This window comes from Pelobates fuscus, chromosome 7 (assembly GCF_036172605.1).
Source record: "Pelobates fuscus isolate aPelFus1 chromosome 7, aPelFus1.pri, whole genome shotgun sequence".
NCBI classification, from domain to species: Eukaryota; Metazoa; Chordata; class Amphibia; order Anura; family Pelobatidae; genus Pelobates; species Pelobates fuscus.
This window is the reverse complement of record NC_086323.1, coordinates 72,549,134-72,575,419: the sequence shown is the minus strand read 5'-3', so window position 1 is coordinate 72,575,419 and position 26,286 is coordinate 72,549,134.

The following is a 26,286-nucleotide window of genomic DNA, read 5'->3' as shown; positions in this document are numbered from 1 at the left end:
AGTGACTTTATGGGAAGAAAACATCAGAATCAATTATCATCTTATTTCGTAGTTCGTTCTTGACCGGATAATATATTATATATATTTGATTGTATATAATAATAAGATGTATATAAACTGATAAGTTATTACTCGTATCCCACTGGATGATTGTACTTATAGAGTTTATCCCCTGTTTTATTATTATTTTCTGAATTAATTAATATTATTATTATTATATCTTATTGTGTAAATGTTTACATTGTTATTTAAAAAATCTTCAATAAAAATATTTGAATAAGAACTGTCACGTAACCTTTCTGTAGATTACACATTGGAAATCACCTATAACTTTTTTTACGAGATTCTAGAAAATTACATAATAATTTAGCTCAGACCAGCCAATCACAGGGCAAACATTTTAATTGAAGAGGAGAGATAGTAACATTGTTTTGTTTCTCTTCTTCCTGTATACTTCTATGACAGAGCATATAACAATGACTGACAGGGAGCTTAGAAGTGCCTTTAAACCCATCTCTTTAGGAAAGCTTATGGCCTCCCAGCTTAACCTCTACCTCACATACCTGTCTCCTGCTCTCTCCTAAAGAGCAGCCCACCTTATTTGATTGCAAATTCCTGTCCTATTGTGTTTTACATCCCACCTCCTATAGACTGTAAGCTCGTTTGAGCAGGGTCCTCTCCAACCTATCTTTCCTGTAAGTTTTTTGTAATTTTCCTATTTATAGTTAAATCCCCCCTCTCATAATATTGTAAAGCGCTATGGAATCTGTTGGCGCTATATAAATGGCAATAATAATAATGATAATAATAATAATAGATGGAGGCACCCAGTTCCCCGAAAAAGTGGTGTAGATCTCTTCATATATATTTTCATACCTAACAAATGCAAATGTTTAAAATATAGGGGATAAGTAAACATAATATGAAAAATCTTCAAAAATGACAGTTCCCCTTTAAGAATAATTTTAGAAATAGTTATAAAACAATTTATGTGTTTCGACTGCACATGTTTCGTTTTTTTTATTTTTCTTTAATCACCTTAACCACTTATTACTATCTAGCAAAGTACTAGGAAACTGATAAGACCACTACAATGAAACCAAGGTGTTTTGACAAATTGTAGATACATTTGTGGCTGGTATAAGCTAAACACAATGTACAGACTTTGTTACAAACTGGGGTATAACGTCTCCTAGATACAAAAATATTATTTGTGTGAATTGTACAGCATGTTCTTTTCGCGATACAGACACATGTGACATGGGCCTTGTTTATAAACAATATAGTGTGTTCAACATGCTGTATACCACTATTTACGTCACCTTTTAACCACAAATTGCAGGTTGTACCCGGAGTTCCCTGTTTCTTCCTGTTTCTGAGTTGATCTTGATATGAAAAGAACAAAAACATATTTCCTGTGTGCTCTGAAGCATGGCATTTTAAGTAACATCATATGTGAAATATGATTTAAACATTCTCACGATATTATGCACCTGCCAATTATATCAGAGATAGTGATGTACCGAACTGTTCGCCGGCGAATAGTTCCTGGCGAACATAGCGTGTTCGCATTCGCCACGGCGGGCGAACACATGGGCGGTTCGATCCGCCCCCTATTTGTCATCATTGAGCAAACTTTGACCCTGTGCCTCACGGTCAGCAGACACATTCCAGCCAATCAGCAGCAGACCCTCCCTTCCAGACCCTCCCACCTCCTGTACAGCATACATTTTAGATTCATTGTGAAGCTGCATTCTTAGATAGAGGAGGGAAAGTGTAGCTGCTGCTGATTTGATAGGGAAATGGATAGCTAGGCTAGGGTATTCAGTGTCCACTACAGTCCTGAAGGACTCATCTGATCTCTGCTGTAAGGACAGCACCCCAAAAAGCCCTTTTTAGGGCTAGAATATCAGTCTGCTTTTTTTTCCTGTGTAATCTAATTGCAGTTGCCTGCCTGCCAGCTTCTGTGTCAGGCTCACAGTGGATACTGTGCCTACTTGCCCAGTGCCACCACTCATATCTGATGTCACAATAGCTTGCATTTAAAAACAATTTTTTTTTTCACTGTAATAGATTGAATAGCAGTTAGCTGTCTTCAAGTGTGTGTCAGGCCTACAGCGTCTACTCTGCCAACCTCTGCCAGTGCACATTGCCAATCATATCTGGTGTCACAATAGCTTGCATTTAAAAACACATTTTTTTTTCACTGTAATAGATTGAATAGCAGTTAGTTGTCTGCAAGCGTCTGTGTGTCAGGCCTACAGTGTGTACTCTGCCAACCTCTGCCAGTGCACATTGCCACTCATATCTGGTGTCACAATAGCAGCATTTAAAAACAATTTTTTTTCACTGTTATAGATTGAATAGCAGTTAGCTGTCTTCAAGCGGGTGTCAGGCCTACAGCGTGTACTCTGCCAACCTCTGCCAGTGCACATTGCCACTCATATCTGGTGTCACAATAGCAGCATTTAAAAACAATATTTTTTTCACTGTTATAGATTGAATAGCAGTTAGTTGTCTGCAAGCGTCTGTGTGTCAGGCCTACAGCGTGTACTCTGCCAACCTCTGCCAGTGCACAGTGCCACTCATATCTGGTGTCACAATAGCGTGCATTTAAAAACTATTTTTTTTTCACTGTTATAGATTGAATAGCAATTAGTTGTCTTCAAGCGTGTGTGTCAGACCAACAGCGTGTACTCTGCCAACCTCTGCCAGTGCACAGTGCCACTCATATCTGGTGTCACAATAGCGTGCATTTAAAAAAAAAAATTTCACTGTTATAGATTGAATAGCAGTTAGTTGTCTGCAAGCGTCTGTGTGTCACACCAACAGCGTGTACTCTGCCAACCTCTGCCAGTGCACAGTGCCACTCATATCTGGTGTCACAATAGCGTGCATTTAAAAACAAAAAAATGTTTTCACTGTTATAGATTGAATAGCAGTTAGCTGTCTTCAAGCGGGTGTCAGGCCTACAGCGTGTACTCTGCCAACCTCTGCCAGTGCACATTGCCACTCATATCTGGTGTCACAATAGCGTGCATTTAAAACCAAAAAACTTTTTTCACTGTTATAGATTGAATAGCAGTTAGCTGTCTTCAAGCGGGTGTCAGGCCTACAGCGTGTACTCTGCCAACCTCTGCCAGTGCACATTGCCACTCATATCTGGTGTCACAATAGCTTGCATTTAAAAACAAAAATTTTTTGTTCACTGTTATAGATTGAATAGCAGTTAGTTGTCTTCAAGCGTGTGTGTCAGGCCTACAGCGTGTACTCTGCCAACCTCTGCCAGTGCACAGTGCCACTCATATCTGGTGTCACAATAGCGTGCATTTAAAAAAAAATTTTTTTCACTGTTATAGATTGAATAGCAGTTAGTTGTCTTCAAGCGTGTGTGTCAGGCCTACAGCGTCTACTCTGCCAACCTCTGCCAGTGCACAGTGCCACTCATATCTGGTGTAACAATAGCGTGCATTTAAAAACCCCAAATTTTTTTCACTGTTATAGATTGAATAGCAGTTAGTTGTCTGCAAGCGTCTGTGTGTCAGACCAACAGCGTGTACTCTGCCAACCTCTGCCAGTGCACAGTGCCACTCATATCTGGTGTCACAATAGCGTGCATTTAAAAACACAAAATGTTTTTTCACTGTTATAGATTGAATAGCAGTTAGTTGTCTTCAAGTGTGTGTGTCAGGCCTACAGCGTCTACTCTGCCAACCTCTGCCAGTGCATATTGCCACTCATATCTGGTGTCACAATAGCTTGCATTTAAAAACAAAATTTTTTTTTTCACTGTAATAGATTGAATAGCAGTTAGTTGTCTGCAAGCGTCTGTGTGTCAGGCCTACAGCGTGTACTCTGCCAACCTCTGTCAGTGCACAGTGCCACTCATATCTGGTGTCACAATAGCGTGCATTTAAAAAAATTTTTTTTTCACTGTTATAGATTGAATAGCAGTTAGTTGTCTTCAAGCGTGTGTGTCAGGCCTACAGCGTCTACTCTGCCAACCTCTGCCAGTGCACAGTGCCACTCATATCTGGTGTCACAATAGCGTGCATTTAAAAACCCCAAATTTTTTTCACTGTTATAGATTGAATAGCAGTTAGTTGTCTGCAAGCGTCTGTGTGTCAGACCAACAGCGTGTACTCTGCCAACCTCTGCCAGTGCACAGTGCCACTCATATCTGGTGTCACAATAGCGTGCATTTAAAAACAAAAAATGTTTTTTCACTGTAATAGATTGAATAGCAGTTAGTTGTCTGCAAGCGTCTGTGTGTCAGGCCTACAGCGTGTACTCTGCCAACCTCTGCCAGTGCACAGTGCCACTCATATCTGGTGTCACAATAGCGTGCATTTAAAAAAAAATTGTCACTGTTATAGATTGAATAGCAGTTAGTTGTCTTCAAGCATGTGTGTCAGGCCTACAGCGTGTACTCTGCCAACCTCTGCCAGTGCACATTGTCACTCATATCTGGTGTCACAATAGCTTGCATTTAAAAACAAAATTTTTTTTTGCACTGTAATAGATTGAATAGCAGTTAGTTGTCTGCAAGCGTCTGTGTGTCAGGCCTACAGCGTGTACTCTGCCAACCTCTGCCAGTGCACAGTGCCAATCATATCTGGTGTCACAATAGCGTGCATTTAAAAACCAAATTTTTTTTTCACTGTTATAGATTGAATAGCAGTTAGTTGTCTTCAAGCGTGTGTGTCAGACCAACAGCGTGTACTCTGCCAACGTCTGCCAGTGCACAGTGCCACTCATATCTGGTGTCACAATAGCGTGCATTTAAAAACCAAATATTTTTTTCACTGTTATAGATTGAATAGCAGTTAGTTGTCTGCAAGCGTCTGTGTGTCACACCAACAGCGTGTACTCTGCCAACCTCTGCCAGTGCACATTGCCACTCATATCTGGTGTCACAATAGCGTGCATTTAAAACCCAAAAACTTTTTTCACTGTTATAGATTGAATAGCAGTTAGCTGTCTTCAAGCGGGTGTCAGGCCTACAGCGTGTACTCTGCCAACCTCTGCCAGTGCACATTGCCACTCATATCTGGTGTCATAATAGCGTGCATTTAAAACCAAAAAACTTTTTTCACTGTTATAGATTGAATAGCAGTTAGCTGTCTTCAAGCGGGTGTCAGGCCTACAGCGTGTACTCTGCCAACCTATGCCAGTGCACATTGCCACTCATATCTGGTGTCACAATAGCAGCATTTAAAAACAATTTTTTTTTCACTGTAATAGATTGAATATCAGTTAGTTGTCTGCAAGCGTCTGTGTGTCAGGCCTACAGCGTGTACTCTGCCAACCTCTGCCAGTGCACAGTGCCACTCATATCTGGTGTCACAATAGCGTGCATTTAAAACCAAAAAACTTTTTTCACTGTTATAGATTGAATAGCAGTTAGCTGTCTTCAAGCGGGTGTCAGGCCTACAGAGTGTACTCTGCCAACCTCTGCCAGTGCACATTGCCACTCATATCTGGTGTCACAATAGCGTGCATTTAAAAACCCCAATTTTTTTTTCACTGTTATAGATTGAATAGCAGTTAGTTGTCTGCAAGCGTCTGTGTGTCAGACCAACAGCGTGTACTCTGCCAACCTCTGCCAGTGCACAGTGCCACTCATATCTGGTGTCACAATAGCGTGCATTTAAAAACAAAAAATGTTTTTTCACTGTTATAGATTGAATAGCAGTTAGTTGTCTGCAAGCGTCTGTGTGTCAGACCAACAGCGTGTACTTTGCCAACCTCTGCCAGTGCACAGTGCCACTCATATCTGGTGTCACAATAGCGTGCATTTAAAAACAAAAAGCTTTTTTCACTGTTACAAATTGAATAGCAGTTAGTTTTCTTCAAGCGGGTGTCAGGCCTACAGCGTGTACTCTGCCAACCTCTGCCAGTGCACACTGCCACTCATATCTGGTGTCACAATAGCGTGCATTTAAAAACCCAAAAACTTTTTTCACTGTTATAGATTGAATAGCAGTTAGTTGTTTTCAAGCGGGTGTCAGGCCTACAGCGTGTACTCTGCCAACCTCTGCCAGTGCACATTGCCACTCATATCTGGTGTCACAATAGCGTGCATTTAAAAACCCAAAAACTTTTTTCACTGTTATACATTGAATAGCAGTTAGTTGTCTGCAAGCATCAGAAAGTCACCCCCTTGCCCGGCGTCTGACACCTGGCTTGTCTGTACTATTAGCCCGCCAGCTTTTACCATACAAGCTGGTGGAGTCTGAGGCGTTCAAAAAATTTGTAGCTATTGGGACACCGCAGTGGAAGGTACCCGGCCGGAATTTCTTTTCACAAAAGGCAATCCCCAACTTGTACTCGATTGTGCAAAAGGAAGTCATGGCATGTCTGGCGCACAGTGTTGGGCCAAGGGTCCATCTGACCACTGATACCTGGTCTGCAAAGCATGGTCAGGGCAGGTATATCACCTACACTGCGCATTGGGTAAACCTGCTGATGGCTGCCAAGCATGGAATGTGTGGCTCTGCAGACGAGTTGGTGACACCGCCACAACTTGCAGGCAGGCCTGCTGCCACCACCTCTACTCCTCCTACTCCATCCTCTTCCATAACCTCCTCGGCTGAGTCCTCTTCTGCTGCTGCGTCTTGCTCCACATCAACGGCAGCTCCCCCAGGTACTATTCCACATCCCGAATACGGCAGTGTCACGCCGTCTTGGGTTTGACTTGCTTGAAAGTAAAGAGTCACACCGGACAAGCACTCCTGTCCGCCCTGAATGCACAGGTGGAAAAGTGGCTGACTCCGCAGCAACTGGAGATCGGCAAAGTGGTTTGTGACAACGGAACAAATTTGTTGGCGGCATTGAAGTTGGGCAAGTTGATACATGTGCCGTGCATGGCACATGTGTGTAATCTGATCATACAACGCTTTGTGCATAAGTACACAGGCTTACAGGACGTCCTGAAGCAGGCCAGGAAGGTGTGTGGCCATTTCAGGCGTTCCTACGCGGCCATGACGCACTTTGCAGATATCCAGCGGCGAAACAACGTGCCAGTGAGGCGCTTGATTTGCGACAGCCTGACACGTTGGAATTCAACACTCCTAATGTTCGACCGCCTGCTCCAACAAGAAAAAGACGTTAATGAATATTTGTATAACTGGGGTGCTAGGACAGCCTCTGGGGAGCTGGGAATTTTTTTGCCACGTTACTGGACGCTCATGCACAATGCCTGTAGGCTCATGCGTCCTTTTGAGAAGGTGACAAACCTAGTCAGTCGCACTGAAGGCACCATCAGCAACATCATACCATTTGTTTTCCTGGAGCGTGCCCTGTGAAGAGTGCTGGATCAGGCCGTAGATGAGCGTGAAGAGGAAGAGTTGTGGTCACCATCATCACCAGAAACTGCCTTATCAGCATCGATTGCTGGACCTGCGGCAACGCTGGAAGAGGATTGTGAGGAAGAGGAGTCAGAGGAGGAATGTGGCTTTGAAGAGGAGGAGGAAGACCAACCACAACAGGCATCCCAGGGTGCTCGTTGTCACCTATCTGGTACCCGTGGTGTTGTACGTGGCTGGGGGGAAGAACATACCTTCATTGAGATCACTGAGGAGGAGGAACGGGAAATGAGTAGCTCGGCATCCAACCTTGCGCAAATGGGGTCTTTCATGCTGTCGTGCCTGTTGAGGGACCCTCGTATAAAAAGGCTGAAGGAGAACGACCTGTACTGGGTGTCCACGCTACTAGACCGCTGGTATAAGCAGAAAGTGGCTGAAATGTTACCGAATTACAACAAGTCGGAAAGGATGCAGCATTTGCAAAATAAATTAAAAAGTATGCTTTACACAGCGTATAAGGGTGATGTCACAGCACAACGGGAATCTAACAGGGGAAGAGGTGAAAGTAATCCTCCTCCTCCCACGACCACGCCGGCAAGGACAGGACGCTTTAAAGACGTGTTGTTGATGGAGGACATGTGGAGCTTTTTAAGTCCTACGCATCGCCACAGCCCTTCGGCATCCACCCTCAGGGAACGACTCGACCGACAGGTAGCAGACTACCTCGCCTTAACTGCAGATATCGACACTCTGAGGAGCGATGAACTGGGTGTGCAGGCTTGACCTGTGGCCTGAGCTATCCTAATTTGCGATAGAACTTCTGGCCTGCCCTGCTTCAAGTGTCCTGTCAGAAAGGACCTTCAGTGCAGCAGGAGGTATTGTCACTGAGAAGAAAAGTCGCCTAGGTCAAAAAAGTCTAGATTATCTCACCTTTATTAAGATGAATGAGGGATGGATCCCGAAGGGACTGACAGTGGGCGATACATTCGACTAAAAAAGGCCTGATGAGATGAGCTGCCTTGGGCTAAAAATGGTCCACACGCTGCTGTATTTTAGCTCTGAATGCCGGTTGACTTGCGTGACTTATCCACCACCAACTAGGGTTCAAGCCGCAATGTTTTAGGGCACTTTCTGCCTGGGAAACAATACCTAATTTTTCAGGCATGTGTACATGCCTAATTTTTCGGGCCTCTGGTGCTGCACTGTGGCTTCAAAAACCAAACCCCAAAAAAGGCACATAACAGGGATTAAACTGATAGAAATAGTACTACTTAACACACCACTCCTATCTGGTGGCACATTAGATTGCACGCGCAGTGCCCCAAATTTGAAGTAGGATGACCGACCAAGCATCTTTTTCCATCTCCCGGTTCATAATATCGATGCCATATACACGTCCCCTGATAGGGCGCCAGCTCGTTATTCTCTTGGGCGCAAGCTCGTTATTCTCTTTTTCACTTCACTAGGGACACTTTACTGCACTATGGGCACTTAGACCCACTCTTTGTCTTGCACAGTGTTATTCCTAGCCAGTATCTGCGATGGGAAATCAGGCAGTCATCTAAACGTTTAGATTGAGCTTTAGCTTAGAACACCCTTGAAGGTGTTTAAGGAGATTAGGGCTAGTTTAGAGGATTCTTCTTAGACCTCTCTGAGTCTTTATAGCCCTTCTACCTATCCAGCATTTCTGGAAACTAGCTAAGAGAAAGGGTGGCTGTGTGTCTGTGATACATTTAACTTTATATCACCTTATTGACACTTTTTATGACAGCATCACTCCGGTCTCCATACTCTCTGCCTATACCCATCTATTTAGAGGGAATTTCCTTGCCCCTGGCAATATTATATAATAGGTAATAGTATTACCATTATTACACAATCAGCCACTATAGGGGAATGAGTATAGTATCCCTTTGTTATTTATAAATGATACAATAAAGTCTTTTGTCCATTACTCAATTTACTTTAACAAAGGGTACTAACCACGGTATTAGGAAGCATTACTCTGCTTTCCCTTTCTCCCTCTATTATACACCTATGCTCACTAGGATTTGTAGGTATCACTTTATTATAGTTGTCTAACCTTTTCCTATGCCAGTTTTAGATCTCCTTCTTGGGAGATTTTTTCTTTTTTCAGTTTATTAGCATACCTGGGTACCAGCCCTCGGTGGGGCTGGCACCACCACCTGACCAAATTTCCTCGTTTCTTCCACTCATACCGCTTTTTCCATCTTTGAAGGGGTTTGGCGAAACAAGGAAATAGTCCTCTACTCGTAACAGGGGTTAAACGGATAAGAATAGTACTACTTAACACACCTTATAATAACGCAGAGAGAGGAAACGCAGAGAGAGGAGTCAGAGGAGGAAGGTGGCTTTGAGGAGGTGGAAGACCAAACACAGCAGGCGTCCCAGGGGGCTTGTTGTCACCTTTCGGGGACCCTTGGTGTTGTACATGGCTGGGTGGAGGAAGAGACCTTCAATGACATCAGTGAGGACAAGGAACGGACATGGCTAGCTTGGTATCCAACCTTGTGCAAATCGGGAGTTTGCGGTTGTGCATATGGACTGTTTGCGGTTGTTTGCGGTGCGTTAAACAGGGAGTTTGGTCTGTCACTGTGAAGCGGGCGTAACCCTTACACTACCTGATCGATACAACATCATCCAGTAGATCCCCCCCTCATTATTTTTATGGGCCGCTCACGGGTGGGGGCGGGAGAACAGTAGGTCCCCCCATTGTGATTTATGGCCCCCACCCACCGCGCAGGGGTGGGGGCCGGGGGGGAGGACAGTAGGTCTCCCCCCCTTATCCTTATTTACTGAATATTCCCCAGTATAACAATGTTTGGCATTTAGTGAATATTCCCTATTCTGCTCTGTGTCAGTGTGTATCAGGGTCTCTGAGGACAGGTGTCAATCCATATCTGCCAAGTGACCCTATGTAGGAGGAACAGTCCCTATTCTGCTCTGTGTCAGTGTGTATCAGGGTCCCTGAGGACAGGTGTCAATCCATATCTGCCAAGTGACCCTATGTAGGGGGAACAGTCCCTATTCTGCTCTGTCAGTGTGTATCAGGGTCTCTGAGGACAGGTGTCAATACATATCTGCCAAGTGACCCTATGTAGGGGGAACAGTCCCTATTCTGCTCTGTGTCAGTGTGTATCAGGGTCTCTGAGGACAGGTGTCAATACATATCTGCCAAGTGACCCTATGTAGGGGGAACAGTCAATATTCTGCTCTGTGTCAGTGTGTATCAGGGTCCCTGAGGACAGGTGTCAATCCATATCTGCCAAGTGACCCTATGTAGGGGGAACAGTCCCTATTCTGCTCGGTGTCAGTGTGTATCAGGGTCTCTGAGGACAGGTGTCAATCCATATCTGCCAAGTGACCCTATGTAGGGGGAACAGTCCCTATTCTGCTCTGTGTCAGTGTGTATCAGGGTCCCTGAGGACAGGTGTCAATCCATATCTGCCAAGTGACCCTATGTAGGGGGAACAGTCCCTATTCTGCTCTGTGTCAGTGTGCATCAGGGATCCTTAGGATAGGTGTCAATCCATATCTGCCAAGTGACCCTATGTAGGGGGAACAGTCCCTATTCTGCTCTGTGTCAGTGTGTATCAGGGTCCCTGAGGACAGGTGTCAATCCATATCTGCCAAGTGACCCTATGTAGGGGGAACAGTCCCTATTCTGCTCTGTGTCAGTGTGTATCCGGGTCCCTGAGGACAGGTGTCAATCCATATCTGCCAAGTGACCCTATGTAGGGGGAACAGTCCCTATTCTGCTCTATGTCAGTGTGTATCAGGGTCTCTGAGGACAGGTGTCAATCCATATGTCAAGGTGTCAATATGTCATATGTCAGGTGTCAATCCATATCAATTGTGATTTAGGAATGTTAGCTGATTTATGCCCTTTATGGATTAAAACCAGACTCTGCAGGGGGCGGAGCCTAACTGCCGAGGAGAGCGGCCGCAAAAAACGGAGCTCCAGACAAAACACGACGGAAAACGGCTTAAAATTTACCAAACTTAACCACTGACCCTCCAAAAGGCTGCAGTGATCCCCCCTAAAGCAAGATGGGAAAGAAAAACAAAAAACCGGGGCCGGCAAAACCTACCTCTGGGCTGACAATCGGAGATATGTGGAGGCAAGCACGAGGCCCGACAGAGCCCAATATGGCGGCCCTCCACGGCGGCTGCTCTGATTTTTCTGACGATCTATCGGGAGACGCAGAGGACGACTACCCACCAGCTCCAGCTATGCCACAGAGGGCCAGACCCCAAGGGACAAGCACCGACGCTGAATTAGTGACCACAGGGGTACTGAAATCCCTCCTGGCAGAACTTCAAAAAAACATACTAACTGATGTACATGCCCTCAGGGGAGAAATACAAGGCCTGACAAGCCGCATCACCACGCTGGAGACGTCCTCACAGAATCACCAGCAGAACCTGTCATCCTTACAAAAGGCAGTACAGGACCTACAGGGGCAGAACCGGCTCTTTGAACGCCGGCTTGCGGCACAAGAAGACATCGGAAGAAGGCAAAACCTGAAAGTCAGAGGGCTCCCAGACGAAATAACGGAGTCAGAGCTGCCGAAGGTTATTCGGCGCATGATAGCAGCCATATTGCCTCATGGACAGCCTGAAACCATCACCCCCGCGGACATATTTCGGATCCCTAAACCCTCCAGGGCACCACCTTCAGCCACAAAAGACACCATAGTCAAGTTCCGCACTTGGAGAGACAAATCAGTGATCCTCATGGCCCTACGGGGCAAAACCCCGCTACAGTTTGACAACAGGGGTCTGACCTTCTTTGCCGACCTGTCTAACGGCACCTTGGCCTGGCGTAGGTCGCTTCGACCACTCACCTCCCTGCTCCACCAAAACGGAATCAGCTACAAATGGCAGAACCCCAGGACTCTTAGTATACAACAGGGAAACGACTCCCACTTGATCCACGACATCCAGGACGCACCGGACCTTCTGCGGACTTTGGGCATCCCACAAGACTCCCTCACACAAGAAGAACCTCCTCACCCGAACACATCCGATCATAATTGGGACCTGACAAAAATCAACACGTTCATCCCGAGAGGCTCAACCCCTGTGTCCTACGCTGCGGTCACTACCTGAAATTCGTGACACACCGAGGACTGTATGCTCCTTAGAAACCGCTGGAATGACACCCCAGCAGACACCCCGGAGACACCTACTAGAAACCTCGATTTCTCCCTGGACTTGTAATGTATTTACCTGTTTTCCTGAATGGCGCCCCCCACCCCAGGGCACAGCGGGACCTTGACCCTCCCAGACCCCACGGGACCCACAGACAGATCCACTCCCACACAAAGGGCCATATAATAGCCTCACTACCCCCCTATCACCTACCGATGGGGACCTGCCATACCTCACTCACGCACACCCACGTCACCACCGACCAGACATGGACGAGCTCCCTTCAAAGTCCTGCCGGTAGCCACGAAACATACACACTGCCACACACCACGCCACACCTGACCACACACTCACACTAGATCACCCGACTTGCTCACCTCAACATACCTCCAGACACTGGCTTACCCCGCAGTAATAGGTCACTGACCAAGAGAGGACGGGACACACACCCAATGTCCAGGCTGATGTTAGCTAGGATAGATACGGTCCCCCCTCACGCACCCTCTAGATTTACACAATGTACGGCACAGCATTTACCCCAGAGCGAACCATGACAGACCCCCGCGATAGTGGGTGGAATTACACGATACTGTTCCCTAACCTCCCATGCTGACTAACACAATGCAACTAAATCGCTTATACACTGATTGAGATATGCGACTGACTTGCCTACTCTCATACACAGTCAGGAAGCCTCACCATGCAGTCTATTTTCTGTTAAGAGTTTTATATATGTGTACATGTGTTTGTAATGTGGTTACCTAAATATCGTTTTGAGCAATGCGCGGGACGAGTGGTACCCCATATCAGACCTGCCCTAGCCTCACCCAACGTAATACCCAGCCTAGCAGGTATGGTGGGTGCCCTTAAACCGCACAATCTCTCACAAACCTAGCATAACCGCAAGCGGTAACCACTGAGGTACTCTACTGTTTTAAATGAAAGGACCGAAATCAGCAACCTGTGGGTAGCTTAAACTGTACAAAGCACACAGGGTGCCACGCAACTTGGGAAGCGCTCACAATAATCCCTAGTGTGCCGCCACTCTGTTGCTACTACCTGGTCGCTACTAGTAGTCCAGATCCTATCTCAACTTTTTAGTTTCCGCAATTTCACTATGTTTAGAAAGTACCTCTGAGTTTTATGTGACCGGGATGAATCTACTGGCTGGTGGCCACTGATACGGTGACACGGGCCCTGTTTATACCCTTAATAACCCGCAAATGTAATGTATACCACCAGGTACCTCCCCGGGCTTCCCTTAATTGTCATGCCCAATTAGACGCACTTTCACTAGCCCTACGGCAGGTAACTGGTACAAACGTTGATAGAAATATGAACCAATTTAACTGTGCTGTTGGAACTTGATGGGCACATATTTTTAACCGCACCCGTTTACCATGTAATATGCTCCTGCACGGCTACCGCAGGTTTGGGATTATCCCACTATACTCCCGCCCTTACATATGGCGACTACGAGCTGCGCAGCTCCAAGTAAACCACCCTCCTGAAGCCTTGTTTTCTGGTTCGGAAATGGTAATGGGGCCAATGGAAAAACCCTGACCACATAATAATGCGGCATCAGTGATAGAGGTCGGCCCGCTCACATATACCAATGACCGTTTTAGCTGTTACGTTTCATGCTATATACCTGTCTCCCCTCAATGGTAAACCTTATGAAAGTTACTCACATCGACGAATCATCTGGAAGTGCCATAATTTGTTATAAGAGTTCAACAATTTAAACATTTAAAATTGTGCATGCATGTCTGATACACCCCAATGTTATACTTGTTGCAAAATGGCCTGAGGATTGCCGTCGGGGTACCTCAGGTCTATGTTATACTTTTCCTTCCTTGCAATGCACTACAAAATAAATAAAGAATTTAAAAAAAAAACCAGACTCTGCATCAACTGTGTAATTTTCCACGGGAGTTTTGCCATGGATCCCCCTCCGGCATGCCACAGTCCAGGTGTTAGTCCCCTTGAAACAACTTTTCCATCACTATTGTGGCCAGAAAGAGTCCCTGTGGGTTTTTAAAATTCGCCTGTCTGTTGAAGTCTATGGCGGTTCGCCCGGTTCGCCGGTTCGCGAACGTTTGCGTTCGCCGTTCGTGAACCGAAAATTTTATGTTCGCGACTAATCAGAGATTGTATTAATTAAAAAGATAACCATATTGGGAATCAGACATAGAAGCTGAGGAAGGTTTTCAATATGCTCATTTAATGAAGGGCACTTTAAAAAAAATGTTTAAATGTCTTGGTACAAATGTTAGCTGAACAATCAATTTATTTTTGCCTTTTTATCTTTTATCTTAAAGGGACACTATAGTCACCAGAACAGCTATAGCTTAATGTAGTTCTGGTGAGTATAGTCAGTCCCTGCAGGTTTTTTTTTTTTTGCTGTAAACACAGCCTTTTCAGACAAAAAGCAGTGTTTACATTAGAGCTTAGGCACTCCTCAGATGACTACTGGAGGGGCTTCTGGTGCAGTGCTGCACAGACGCTGAGCATTCCCCATAGGGATGCATTGATTCAATCTATCTCTATGAGAAGATGCTGATTGGCCAGGGCTGTGTTTGGCCCTGCCCTGCCTCCTTGACAATAGTCAAGACAAGACAAGAGTCAAAAAATATCAGCACTCCAACGTAACATGGCCTTTGGTTTTTGAAGACTCACACTTAACTGTCTTCCAAGACCTCACAAATGCCACTCTCTTCATGCAAAAGCTCAAGACATAATTAACCATACCCATTAAGTGCCTTTTGGCCCAGTCACAATCCAATTGAGAATCCCCGGGTATGGCCTACAGATGGGAGACAACCAGCTCCTTGGTGGTCATACACAGTGGGAATATACACACTCGTCTTAACCCGACACCTACACACCTGACAGATGTTTATCTGCATCTCTGCACTTCTCTTGACAGTTTCACTGTATTAATATCATATGTTTTCTCTTTTTTTTCTCTCAGTTTTACCCAAGTTGCTCAATACTGCTTTATGTAGCTCTTAGCTCAAAGCGTGCTTAGACCTCTCACTACTCATAACGAGTCTTGTTGACCCAGAGCACTGCTGTATTACTAGGAGACGATAATTACATTGCTCCTGACATATGGCAACATTTCCCCCTTCCCCCCACTACCTAATTGGTAAACATGCAATCATGATGCATAATAGGCATCCAATACACATAGCTGTAGGTAATAACCGTCATGCTTGCACCCTTGAGATAGCCAGCCCACCTGGTCTACTCACCATATGTGCCCTATATGCCTCTACATCCTCTCTTATAATATGCCTATATAAGCATGTATATGCTGTTGTTCTATGCTACCTATTATCGGGTCACCTCTATATGGCATATATACGGTAACTAACCCTTGGGATTTAACCCCTTAAGGACTGAGCCAAATGTACACGTTGTGAACAAAACAAAACGTAAACAAAACCTGGCATTTGCGCTATATGTCTGTCCAACCGTAATTCACCTCTTTCATATTAAATGCACCCCCCATATTATATATCATTTTATTCAGGGGAAACAGGGCTTTCAGTTAATATCAAATATTTAGCTATGAAACATAATTTAATATGAAAAAAATGGGAGAAAATAAGAAATGTTATTTTTTTAGTTCTACGTGACATTTTAACTGTCAATGTCATAATACTGTTTGCTTTTACTGCAATAAAATACACATATTTGTATTCAGCAAAGTCTCACGTGTAAAACAGTACCCCCTATGTACAGGTTTTATGGTGTTTTGGGAAGTTACAGGGTCAAATATAGCACGTTACATTTGAAATTGAAATTCGCCAGATTGGTTACGTTGCCTTTGAGACTGTATAGTAGCCCAGGAATTAAATTTACACCCATAATGGCATACCATTTGCAATAGTAGACAACCCAAGGTATTGCAAATGGGGTATGTCCAGTTTATTTTAGTAGCCATTTGGTCACAAACACTGGCCAAAGTTTGCGTGAAAAATGCAAAAAACTTCACTTTTACTGGCGATATCATCGTTGTAATACATTTTACTGTTTTGAAACACTAATATTTGTGTTCAGCGAAGTCTCCTGAGTAAAACAGTACCCCCCATGTACAGGTTTTATGGTGTCTTGGAAAGTTATAGGGTTAAATATAGTGCTAGCAAATTAAATTCCCTATACTTTCGGAATGGGTTGTCAGGCAGGTCCCGCTAATTGTAATTAATTAAGATACCTAATTATGTAAAAATATTACATAAATATATGTGTAGAATTAATATATGTATATATATACGTATGTGTATGTTATGGTACTTTTTAGCAGTAAACCAAAATGTTTAAATGTCTATCTGTTCCTGTCCAAATTAATAAAATTGAATTGCGTATATACGCTGAAGTAATTAAGTCTGACACACAAGGTTCAGGTTAAAATAACTTCGAGAAAATTTATTGGCAAGTGATTAAAAAGCGGGCGCGCAGGCCCTTTTAAGAGGCATTTTACGTCATCATTGATTATTAGAATATCAGCAAATAAACATCATTAATTGGATTAATTGTTAAGTGTCGGGATTAGTGTCCACCTATCAATATTATTAATTGGCTCAAAAACTAAGTGGTTAGTCCCGTGCCCACCCACCAAGAGGTGGGATTGTTCTGGACACGGGTGGGGACAAAGGGGTCTTGAGCGTCATTTTACACGGTCGGTGATCTCAGGCCTCGTGGCCAGGTGCAAGGTCTCTTATGAATAGAACATTTCATTACTACTGTGTTCTCATGGCCTTCAAATTATACTATGTTGCAAGTTAAGGAAAAGTCAGCAATTCCTGTGTTAATCATGTCTTTGTAGAAAATACAGTCTTTGTCTATTGTATTAGATGTGCTGGGAAATTCTGTCAAGTAAGGTAGTTTTAAAATGAACAAGTTAGATTATGAGGACAAAATGGAGGAATGAAGAAGTCAGGTTAGGAGGACAAAATGGAGGATTCACAATATGAGGTTAAAATGGAGTTAGTGCAATAATTCAATACAAGTACAATAAGGATTTTTAAATAATCCCACATCAGTCCCCCCTATGAAATGTTAGATTCTAAGAGATAAAACTTTATTAAGTTAGTACCAGGAAGACGTGTTAACCCAAAGGCACAGAAACCCCGTGGCCGCTAGCTAGGTGTTAAATGCAAAGTGCAAGACTGTCCCTAAATCTGACCCTGATAGGCTAACTCATCCGTCAGCATGGCTCTCGAACATTTCACACCCATGGGTGTCCCATGGCAGCTAACCCACCACTTCTCCACACGGGGCCTTTACCATTCACTGACAGATGCTGTCCCTAAGCTGGTCCCTTCCTAGAATTCCTGCACTTTATCAACAAAAGGGATTGTTTGCAGCAGTATACAGGGTGAGTTGATATCTTGGAAATCTTGGTCATCAACTTCGAGATGAGTGAAAGTGGGTGCCGCTTGGTCAACAGTCTTCATGAGGGATTTTCTCAGACATGGGAGGATACAACAAAAGAGAAGAGCAAAGATAAAAAGAAAAATTAGTATTGCCATACCAATATGCATTAAAGCCTTTTGCCATCCTGTCATCCAACCAAACCATCTTTCCCAGGGATCTTTTATCCCAGAATTCCTTTTTAACTCTTCAGACAGGTCATTTAATGTTTCTATGGCTAATGTAACTTTACCATTAGGGCCTGTGTTTTCTGGGATATAGGTACAACATGTCATGGTGTCAGGTAAAATTTTACAAACCCCTCCTTTTTCGGCTAAGATCATATCTAAGGCCATTCTATTCTGGAAAGCCATTTGGGATGTGGCCTGCAACTGTTCGGCCAATCCTTGGAGGGCATTTCTGGTATAATTAACAAAACGCTGTTGATTATAATAAATGTAATTTATCCAATTTAAATTCTTGTTTGTGGTAACTATGGCAAAAAGTGATTCAAATCCTGCAGCAACTTCATCTCTTGCTTTAAACTCATTGGGCACCCCCCTAGGTACTCCAATGGCATCGATATAAACATGAGGATCAAAACTTCCTTTCACTGGGGCGTCACGCTTAACCTTAGTGTGTCTGGACTCGTGGGTGACGAGGTGTGTGTCAGAGATAATATGTATAGGCATAATGGCTTTAGCCAAAGTACACTCCCCCCACCACTCTTTGTCCATTCTGGATCTTAGCTGTAAATCCCCACACAACCAGTAAATATCCCCTAATGACCTGGTGTGAAACTGCAACAAGTTCATAGAGACATTTCTGTAGGTAGCACAATACCCCTTAGAGAAGTTACCCAAGAATTTACCAATTCCATCATAATTAGCATAACAAGTGTAATTACCTTTATACACGGTAATACCATCTGGGGGTTTGACATCCTTGGTTAGGAGAGGATACTCCTTTGTCCATGCTATACATATGGACCTGTTAAAATCATAGTGATAGGCAAAAAGGCTTAAAACACATTCTTCTATATCTACTGGCAGGATTAAAGGCACAGTACCCAGGTGAGGCCGGGCACCGCCACATACATAGCATGCAGTCTTAGTATGCTTATTAGCATTATATTTCATCCATTCTAACCATAAATTTACATCATTAAAACCTGTTTCAGCGGCCATGGTATCTTCAAAGGTGGGGTTAGCAATGGCCATCATGTCTTGGAAAGTCTGGATATGAGGTTTTAATGGGTTAGGGACCATATGGGTGGCCCCTTGCCACTCAGAAGAGTTGCACATATCTTTGAGGTAGAAATGCCCTAATTTACGGTAGGAACCCTTTTTCCAATACATTCCCATCACATACTGGTCTGCATCCGCAGGGCTTGGATGCTCAATGTTAAGGATTAATTTCATTGGTGTACCCCCCCCAGGTTTTCTCAAAGTCATTCTCTGGAGAAGGGATCTACCATGATCATCTACTTTAGATAAGGCACTTTTTGGTTTGTAACATCAGGCAGGCCCGGCATTCCATCCCGCCGCCCCCCAATGGTCACAATTGTGCCCCCATTGCTTGTCAACTACACAAACATATGGGTCTTTTGAATGAGGGATATCTCTATAGATACTCTGGATCTGTGAGGTGGGAAATGGGCATTCTACAATATCACAATAGTCAAAGGTATAAGTAGCCACATGGGTGCATGATGAATTGTACCAGAAGGTATACCCACTAATATCTTTGGTGATGGCTACTTGCTGGGCCTTTATTAGGCTAATTAGGGAGAAGGTGTACCAGAGGTACATGTTTGTACGGTATTTGCTTCCTCCGGGGCAGGAGACTTATTGCAGTGGGAAGCGTGGATCCAATGTGGCCTGCCGGCCAGTTTGACGGAGGTTGCGGTAATCAGGAGAACTTGGAATGGACCGTCAAATCTTGGTTCCAGGATATTTTTCCGTACAAACTTCTTGACCAGAACCCAATCTCCGGGAAGCAGGTTATGGGTACCTGTATCCAAATCGGGATCTGGAATTGAAGAGAAAACTTGGGCATGTATTTTGTTTAAGGCACTTGCAAGTTCAGTTACATAGTCTACTAAAACATCTGATTGGAGCTGCAACTGCTGCGGATAATAACAACCTAGTCTGGGTGCTGTCCCAAATAGAATCTCATATGGGGACAGTGAATGCTTCCCTCTAGGTGTGTGCCTAACACTAAATAAAGCTATTGGCAGGCTTTCTGGCCAGGGCATCTTTGTTTCTTGTGACATTTTTAACATTCTGGTTTTTAAGGTGCCATTCATGCGCTCCACTTTACCACTACTTTGTGGGTGGTAAGGGGTGTGGAAGGCTAGAGTCACCCCTAGAGCAGTCCAAATTTCTTTAGTCACTGTGGCTGTAAAGGCTGGGCCTTGATCACTCTCAATGACTTCTGGGAGTCCGAATCTACATACAATATCTGTAAGTAGGCGCTTTGCGGTTGTTTTTGCAGTGATATTGGCCACTGGGTAGGCTTCTGGCCAGCCTGAGAACATGTCCACTATGACTAGTGCATATTCATGGGGCCCACTCTTGGGCATTTGGATGTGGTCAATTTGAATTCTTTGGAATGGGTACATGGGCTTCGCCAGGTGTTTTGAGGGCACCTTGATTGGTTTTCCTGGATTGCATTTTGCACAAATGACACAGGCCCTACAGAAGCTGTTGATCAATGTTGTGATTCCAGGTGCTTCATAATACTTTTGAATGAGGGCGGCCATTAATTCTTTTGACAAGTGTGCAGGCCCATGTGCCCACTGGACAACTGCTGGATATAATTTTTTAGGAAGACAAAATTTAAAGTTGTTGTAATATATTCCGTCCTTCAGGACAGCTCCTTTCTTCTTCCATTTCTGGATTTCTTCAGGAGTGACTGCAGCTTGCTGTTCTTGTAAAATTCGCAAATCAGTAGGAAGAGTTTGTAGAGCAAAAATAGGAACTTCTTCTTCTCCTTGTCCGGACACTTCTTCATCCACTTCCTGCAGATCTCTAGCCGCTAGCTTAGCAGCCTGATCAGCCAAATGGTTGCCCTTTGCTTCATCTGTATCCAATTTCCCATGGGCCTTGACTTTCAAAACGGCCACTTCTTCAGGGAGTAGGAGGGCATCCATTAGCTCCTTGATTGCAGTGCTGTGTTTGACTGGTGTACCGGCGGTGGTAAGAAATCCTCTTGTCTTCCAAATTAGGCCGAAGTCATGTGCCACACCCAGAGCATATCTTGAATCTGTATAGATGTTGGCACGTTTTCCTTCGGTAATTTTGCATGCTGAAGTCAGAGCCTGTAATTCAGCTTCTTGCGCAGACATTGCTGGCGGTAAAGATGATGATTTGATAACTTCATCTGTTGTGGTTACGGCATATCCTGTATGGTATCTTCCTTCTTCATCAGCATATCTTGAACCGTCCACAAACAGGGTAAAATCTGGATCTGGTAATGGATTCTCATGTACAGTTGGTAAGTGCACTGTTTCCATTTTCATCTGTTCGAAACAGTCATGAGGTGTTTCTGGGTCATAATCATTCTTTATGACCAGATCTTGAAATTCCTTTTCCAGGAAATGGCGTGGCCATGCTTCCAGGAGGTCAGTTGTTGGGTATTTGGCAATGCCATTTTCCTGTAGCTGTTCTTCATCCATGGTGGCCCATAGCTTTGCCATGGGCCCAAGATCATTCCATGACCTTGTCTTCAACTTGGTAACAGGAATATGTGGGATAGCAGTATCCCAATGGTGGTAGAGGTAGTTAAGTTGTTGAGGTAGTTGGACCAAGACCATGCTATTGCCTTCAGAGTCACAATAGAAATCTTGAGCAGTGAGCTTCACATCAGTCCAGTGGTAAAGCTCATCTTCATAGCAAGGTTCAGGAGTAATGTTTGGTTTGTACCACATGGTACAGAAGGCGTAATCCGGGCCTTCACAGAGAGGATTCTCATCTTCTTGAAATGTCAAATGTGGATGCATGGTCTTCTTGATACATCCACAGAGCAGGTAAATGTATGTCTCATCTGTGATGAATCCATAGTAGATACCCCCCTCAGGGAGTGGAAGAAGAGTGGATGGGTTAAGCACTTGACATCTCTGGATGGAAATGTTGTCAGGCAGAAGAAGATGACATTGTAGGCGCAGGTGTCTGGCTGGAGACACGTGCTTGAGCTGGATTTGGTTGATAAGGGCAGAAATGTCATGAGGGGCCAAAACAACCAGGGGGTGGCCAAGGACCAGGTCTGAAGTTCTTTCTATGAGCTCTCTTGCAGCAAAAACAGCCCTGAGACAGGAAGGAGTCCCTCTGGCCACAATGTCCAGTTGACATGAGAAATATCCAATAGGCCTCTGGCGGCCTCTTAAGTCATTAGTTTGGGTGAGAACTCCTGTTGCATGGCCTTGTCTTTCGGAGACAAATAATTTGAAAGGTTTGGTGTAGTCAGGTAGGCCCAAGGCAGGAGCAGAAGCAATGGCACGTTTGAGAGCATTGAAATTGTCCAGAGCTTCATTGGTCAAACAGAATGGGTCAGACTTAAGTGCATCATAGAGAGGTTGCATAAGCAGAGAGGCTTCTGGGATCCATGCTCTGCAGTAGGAAATGAGGCCTAGGAAGGCATGAAGGGACTTTGAAGTCCTTGGAGGTGGAATGTCCAGTACAGCCCTTACCCGGTCCCGAGTAAGATGTCTGGTACCTTGAGATAGGCAATGTCCAAGGAAAATCACTGAAGATTGTCAGAATTGCAGCTTGATGAGTGAAGCTTTGCATCCTTGTTCTGCCAAATAGGAAAGAAGACTAATTGAACACTTTTCAGTAGTGGGTATATCATCTCCACAGAGCAGTAAATCATCCACATACTGGAGCAAAACAACTTCTGGGTGCTCAGCTTGCCATGGGTCAAGGATGGTACCCATGGCCTTTGCAAATTGACTTGGAGAATTTTGTGCCCCTTGGGGCATGACAGTCCAGGTATACTGTTGCATCTCATGAGTGAAAGCAAACAGGTATTGACAGGATGGGTCCAGTGGGACACTGAAAAAGGCGTTGGCCAGGTCAATGACTGTGAAGAATTTTGCAGATGGTGGGACTCCAGAGAACAGAGTATGGGGATTTGGTACAAGAGGGGTGTCCAGGACGGTAGCTTCATTGACAGCACGGAGGTCCTGAACCATCCTGTACTTCTCTGGCTCACCTTTTGGAGTTTTCTTCTTCACAGGAAATAATGGGGTGTTGCATTCAGATTTACATTTTACCAGGGCACCCTTTTCTAAGAGTGCCTTGATGTGGATAGAAATGGCAGCAGCCTGTGCTGGTTTTAATGGATATTGTGGCTTTCTTGGTAACTTAGCTCCTGGAATAAGCTTTACCACCACAGGGGGAACATTTAGGTGACCTATGTCCTCTGGGCCTGAGGACCATAACTTGGCGGGCACCTGTGTTTTTAATACTTCTGGGAAATTGGACCTTAATTCTGCTGCTTCCTCACGGGGCTTTTCTAAATGCAGCATCAGAGGCAAGGAGCACAAGGCTGAGGTGTCTGATTCAGATAGAGGTGTAGACATTTCTACCTGCCCATCTGGGGTGAAGGTGATGGATGCTTGCAGGCGTGAGAGAACATCAGCGCCTAACAGGTTAATTGGGCATGTGGAGGATACCACAAAGCGAGCAAGCAGGCTAGAGCCAACTCGTAGTGGAGTTGTTAAAGGGCTATGTCTTGGCTGGCCATCCACTCCAACACAAGAGACGTCAATATTTGACAGGAAAGATGGGTCTGGCAGGTCTTGTACTCGCAGAACACTACGGGCTGCACCTGTGTCAACAAGAAATGTGGTGGGGTGGCCTTCAATGGGCAAAGTCACTGTGGCAAGTGGCCCCCCCTTATCCCCTGTAGACACTGCCATGACAGGGGTTACGGACACAGGCTTGCCAATTTCCTATTCATCGGGTTCCTCGACTATTGGAACCTGTTTGGTTGCTTTGGGAGCCGGGGCGGGCTTGGATGGCTTTCTGGGCTCCCTTTGCTCCTTTTTTGGTTCTGGACAGTCACTTCTAAAGTGCCCCTTTGCTCCGCAATTAAAGCAATGTCCCCCCTCCTCCGGTCTGGTGCCTCTTGGGACTGGAGTGGAGCGGGATACCATGAGAGGAGCTGAAGTGGGTCTTCTTGGGGTCTGGGCAGATTCCAAACCTCTAGCAACTAAGAGCAAGGTATCCAGGGGAACAACCTTATATTCAGGGCGTGCAGCAATGATTCCCTTGCGTATAGAGTCTCTAACACCTTGGACAAACGCACCTGACAGCATTTGTGAATGAATCTTGTCAGTAAGATCAAACCCCAAATCTGTAAACATTTGATACAGTCTTGCATGAAACCTTTCCACTGATTCTCCTTTATCCTGAATAACATCAGTAAGGCCAGCAGCCTGATCTGCAAGTTTGTCCTTAGCCCATTCTCTTAATTGGTTGCAAAAGGTTACCCCAGAGGGATAATCAACATCACTGGAAAGCAGATCTGTACTGAGGTGACGGGCCATACTTGGCCAATATGCATCCCCTGCCTTAATAGCACAAATGCTCAGTAGATCACGCCATGCGGCGGAATAAGTCTTTTGAATTTGAACTATCCCTCGGTAAAAAGGCATAGGCTGCTTTTCTGGGTCGGGGAGCGATTTCATTAATGCACTAGCTTGAGTGGGGTTAAAAGCAACATACTTAGGAGGGGCCCGTTCTCCCCGACCCTTGTGTCCAAATGGATCATCGATAGAACGATGAGCTGAGGCTGCGGCTCCCGCAGCCTCCAATGAGTCCTGGGATATCCTATCCTCCTCTTCCTCATCTATTTCTGCGATCTGGGCTCTCCTGCGTGCAGGGCCCGGGTGAGGTGACAGGACCGGGGGATGAGAGGGGGTCCCAGATGCAGGGGTGGCTAGCGGGTCATAACCAGATAGGTAGTCACCGGGAATTACTGGCATCAGGGCTGTACTGGGGGCCGCCATATTGGTGGCCGGAAAGGGAACTGCATTAGGATTAAGGGAAGAAGTGGCGGCCATGTTGGTTGTGGGCACATCCGGGGCAGACTGTGCCGGACTGGGCATGACCGGAACCTGGGGAGTGGCTTGGGGAAGGGGTTGTGGGTAGCCGGGATAGGGCAGGGCCATGGGATATGGGAAGGGGTAGGGCCAGGCCGGGGAGGGCAGGAGAGTAGGGTGGGTATTTACATTTAGGGAGGTGGGGTATTGGACTGGGGTGGAGACGGTCACGGGAGGGGACGGAGAGGGATTGGTAGAGGTGGGTGCAGAAGGAGGAGCCGGAGCAAGGGTGGAGGAGGTGGTTAGCTGGGCGGATGAAGAGGGGAGGGAATTATTAACGGAGAGAGAATGCAGGGAGGAAATGGCAGATGAAATGTTAGGATTAGGTACAGAAGGTAGCGTAGGGATGGATGGGGATGATGGGAAGGTTAGGGACGGGGAAGGGGAAAAGAAAGATCCATCAGAATTCAGGACCGGGCAGACAGGGGAGGTGATGGGATGGGCGTCGGGAGGATTGGGAGTGGGGAACATAGTCAGCTGGCTATCACCTATTGCTGACTGAACCTTGGGGATAGACATCCCCTGGGCGCCATTTTGGGGCGCTGGCTGAGGGTAAACCCCAGCAACACAATTATTATGATACACAAACAATTTCACACCTTTGTGATTTACTTCTTCCTCAACCCAACCTTCTAGCTGAATAGCCTTTGCTACTCTGTACCATGCTTCAGCAGTCTTTAATAAACCATTATCTGTAAGCTTGCCTTTCTTTTCTGTCAGTAACCTACGCCAACTTTCTGGTTGCAATCTTCCACATGTCGGTACAGCAATTTTACATACTTTTGCAATCTTTTCAACACCTTTAACCATCTCCTCACCCTCTCTGTCTTCGACTAAATCACATGCTAACCAGCCCTTACTGGGCTTGCTTAAATCCTGCCCCATAAACCCTTTTCCCCTATACCAGCGCCCTAGATATAGGGAGAGAGAAGGAAAACTGAACAGGAACGTCTACAATGCTCGACTGCCACCTGAGAACCGTGGGACTTTCTCAGGTGCGTCTTCCCAAAACGTAGACTAGTCACTGAATCCGCCTACCCGGGGTGGTAGACACGGATTGGAGCGAGGTGAGAAGTGTGTGACCAATCACTTCTCTTTTAAGAGAAATGGGAGTGGATAGTATAATAATATAGGAAGTGTAGAAAAGATGAAAGGCAAGGAAAATCCTTAGAGACAGACACAGGAGTTCATGAGACTCCTAATTAGACAAACAAGACAACAATACAATTGAAATACAGTGCATGCATCACAGTTCAAATGAAAATCAACAATAAT